We start from the raw sequence: 4,535 nt of genomic DNA, 5'->3' as shown, positions 1-4,535 counted from the left end.
AAATCTTGCTAGTGTATGCAATGGTGTCAGCGTTTAGAAGTTGATTATGGGATGGATCCCTGGGTACGGCAGTCTCTAAATGGTCCATCCTTTCATCACCGCTACGAACTTTGTCTCTGTAACTCCTTCCCTGGGTGTTTTGTTCCCAATTCTGAGAAGGTAGGAGCCTTATTTATAATAGCCAGAAGCTGGAAAGAACCTAGATGTCCCTCAACAGAGGAATGGATACAGAAAATGTGGTACATTTACAAACAAAGGAGTACTACTCAGCTATTAAAAACAATGACTTTATGAAATTCTTAGACAAATGAATGGATCTGAAGGATATCATCCTGAGTGAGGTATCCCAATCACAAAAGAACACACATGATATGCACTCACTGATAAGTGGATATTAGCCCAGAAGCTCAGAATCCTTAGAAGGGGGAACAAAATACCCATGGAAGGAGTCACAGAGACAAAGTTCGGGGCAGAGATTGAAGTAACGACCATCCAGAGACTGCCCCACCTGGGGATCCATTCCATAAACAACCACCAAACCCAGACACTAAGGCAGATGCCAACAAGAGCTTGCTGACAGGAGCCTGATATAGCTGTCTCCTGACGGGCTTTGCCAGTGCTTGGCAAATACAGAAGTGGATGCTCACAATCATCCATTGGACAGAGCACAAGGTCCCCAATAAAGGAGCTAGAGAAAGTACCCAAGGAGCTGAAGGGATTTGAAGCCCCATAGAGGGAGCATCAATATGAACTAACAAGTACCCACAGAGCTCCTTGGAACAAAATCACCAATCAAAGAAAACACATGGTGGAACTTGTGGCTCTAGCTGCCTATGTAGCAAAGGATGACCTAGTTGGTTATCAATGGGAGGAGAGACCCTAGGTCCTGTGAAGGCTCTATGCCCCAGTATAGGGGAATGCCAGGATCAGGAATGGGAGTGAGTAGGTTGGGGAGCAGACGGAGTAGGGAGGGGATATGGGATTTTCAGAGTGGAAACTAGGAAAGAGAATAACATTTGAAATGTATATAAAGAAAATATCTAATAAAAAATTATTCAAAAATAAAAAAAAGGAGTGCCCTTCTGTATTTGAGACCTTGATGAATGAAGTTTCTGTCTTTGTGCTGGCCTCCCGAAGCCATTTTCTCAGATAATTCTTTGACATTTTATTAATCCAATCCATACATATATAATTACATACATATATACTATATAATTACTTTTTTTTGGACTATCATTATTTCCAGGTTGAGGAACATTAACAATTCGAAATTCCAACTCTTGATTTCAAAGGAACCCGTGGTGACAGAGGCTGACCTGCCAGGCAACCATACCTGGATGCTAACAAACATATTTGCTTGATCCTTGATCCATCAAACAACCTCTGACTTTAATCTAGTTTCCCACACTGTGGAGGAAATTGCCTGTCATCTTTCTACTCTTCCAGCACAGATACTGAAAGCACATGCATTTCAAAGCCTCACAACCAGGATTGTTCCAATTTGAACGGTCAACTGTATCATGACCATACATGAAAGACTCTCTTTTGCCTTCTTTCCCACCTGGAAAAAAAAAGGCAAAACCCTTGTTTATTGTTTGAGGTTACTGGAGCCATTGCCACCTTTGCTTAGCTGCTTCTCCAGAAATGTCCAAGACAACATGTCATAGTACTGCAGCTACGAAGCTTTCTTGGAGTCCTAACTGCGTGGCTATTTCCCCATACTTTACAAAATATAGAACTATTTTAAAATAAGAACACAATTGCAAGGTCACAAATCTATTAGCTATTTTAGTCCCATAATAGCATAAATGTCCATGTAAAATCAAACACTTTTTGTTGTCTAATTCTTGGACATCCAATTTGAGTGGGAAAACCAGGTGTGCTCTACAACTCCTCAAAGCACCATTGGCTGACTATATTTGTTTTCTAAAAGTGTCAGTATCTTCTCAACAGGCAGATACTACATGGTCCAAATCTCCTACCCAAATCATAGCTCTGCTTCAGGACCTGAACCAGGAACTGGAGGTCAAAGGTTTGCTTTCTCACTGGAGGGCTATCACAGGACTTCCCGGGGCCCCTCACCATCCCTGCACAGTACCAGTTACTACCCATGCATAATCACTGCCAGATATCCACTACTAAACACACTATTCAAACTTCTCCCAATAATTTTCTCACTTTCAAATGTTTAAAGGAAGAAAATAGGAGACCAGAGCAAACAGGAATCATCAGGCCGCCACCTAAAAAAAAAAATCCAAGAAACTCCAGCTATTAAACTGTAAGAGGCAAATTTAAATATAACAATGTGGGTAAATACAATGTCATAGATCACTCTTATGCTAGGAGTCCACAAGTGAATTAAAGCATATTTCTATATACTTAGAAAATATTTCCTAAACTATCTTTAAGAAGAACAAAGACAACAGGAGGGAGGAATAAATTTTTTTTATTTTGATTTTACAGAAAAGTGTGCTGACATTTAACAGTCCACAGTGAAGAGAGGAGGGACTCTCAATTCCCCACCCCTTTCTGAGCAGCTAATGAGTGCTAAGGGGAAGTCAGTTTTCTCAAATGATAACAGCCTGTTGTCTGTGCTCCAGCGGATGGTGCCATACATCCATGGTCCAGTAGATGGTGATATATACTCATGCGCCAGTGGATGGTGCCGTACACTCATGCTCCAGTAGATGGTGCCATACACCCAGGAATAAATATAGGCAGCAATAATTGTACACAGTGGGTCTTAAGTGGGGATTGGAAGGGAGAGAAGTGATGGGGAGGATGGAGAAGATATGAAATTGGGATCAGGATGTGAAAAGGGAGTCTGGGAAGAGTTGGAGGAAATGAATGTTATCTAAATACATTGTATTCCTATATGAAATCACCAAAGAACAACAACAACAAAAAAGCACAAATACAAAAAAAAAAAAGCACATTGTCATGAATACATACAATAAAATATAGTGGATATTTGGCATTATAAACCACCCATCTTCTGTGTGGGCATACTTCTGGTCTTCCCTTTCATCTATTTTGTTGTTGTTGTTGTTCTCTGCATTTTTCTTATTTCTCTCCTCCTTATATTGCCTTTGTCCTGGCTTCACTTTTCTTTGTTACATGGTGGTTTCATTTCCTTTCTCTGTTCTCTAAGCTGAATCCCTGATTGGTGACTCAGGTCAGGCACTGAGATCCTCAGATAACCGGTTCTGAGCTGTGTGGCCAGGAAGATTAAGCAGTTACAAAGCTCTCACATGGAAACCCCAAATATTAGTTCTTCACTGCTGTGTATATAGCTGGCTACATATATTCTATAGCTATCTGTCCCACTGAGCTGTAGAAAGAAAAAGTCAAACTCAAGATAAAGAAGCTTCCATCTGGAAGGCTAGGTTTTGAGCCACTGTGGCAACTCGTGTGCTTTTCAAAGGGTTTGTGAAGAGCATGGTATACTGGGGAGTCTCATGCCCTATGACTTAAAAAATGGCACTGAACCAACTTGAACTACATTGAGTGGGAACACAAAATACAAAGACTTTTCATGGATTTATTTAGTTGACTTACTGTTGCAATTTGGTGTGAAATACTGACCAAATTCAGGCACTTTTGAACATGTCTTCTCTTTCAACCTTTATAATTACCTATCTTTCATAAATGAATAACTGAATTTCTTAGGGGTCAGGGAACTCAGGTAACCATAAGGTGTGTCGACAACTAGTGAGCCAGTGTGTATGCCACACCCAGCTCCAGAAAAGGATGTTTTATGTGGTTATAGTCGCAACTTCCACAGCAGGGAGTTTACTGACAAAGGTCCCCAGAGGGTCACAGTTATTTAGATTGAAAAGTGCTAAATTGTCTGAGGTTCAGAGGATTTCTACAATATAGAAGGGAGGAAATGTGGAGGACTTTTTCAGAATCATGCTTTTGTGAAAAATAGGATGTCTCTTCTGGAACATATTTAATTTAGTGCAAATGTATGCACTTGTTCATTTGTATAAACACACACTTGTTTTCTGTGTTCACATAAAGTTTCTGTGCCTGTGAAGCAAACCAAAAACGTCTTTTTCTGCAGACAAGGTGAGGTGGTGGCCTTTGCATTTCTAGAATTAAACAGGCAGAATTGCAACTCCTGTCTCTAAAACTTAACTGTTGCAAGAATATTGATAAAGGAGATTTATTTGTGTCTGAAGCCCAGAAGAGAGAGAGAGAGAGAGAGAGAGAGAGAGAGTGTGTGTGTGTGTGTGTGTGTGTGTGTGTGTGTGTGTACTAGTATAAACCAGTTTTAATTTAAGAGACCCAACCCTTCTGGCCTCTGCATATAAAACAAACAAACAAAAAACAAAACAAAAAATTTACTGGAAGTGGCAAGTTTTGGGGATTCACATTTTATGACCTTTTCAGTAACTTTTGAGAAATTCATGCATTAATACTGTATTTACATCATTCTTACCCCCTTATTCCCCTTCTAATTTCTCTTGGTTGCCCTACATCCATTAAAATTCATGAGTTTTTCTTCTTTAATTTTTACGGACATTGAAAAA

Source organism: Mus caroli, chromosome 6 (genome assembly GCF_900094665.2).
Source record: "Mus caroli chromosome 6, CAROLI_EIJ_v1.1, whole genome shotgun sequence".
NCBI lineage: Eukaryota > Metazoa > Chordata > Mammalia > Rodentia > Muridae > Mus > Mus caroli.
The sequence above is the reverse complement of the archived record's forward strand: the minus strand, read 5'-3'. Positions refer to the sequence as shown.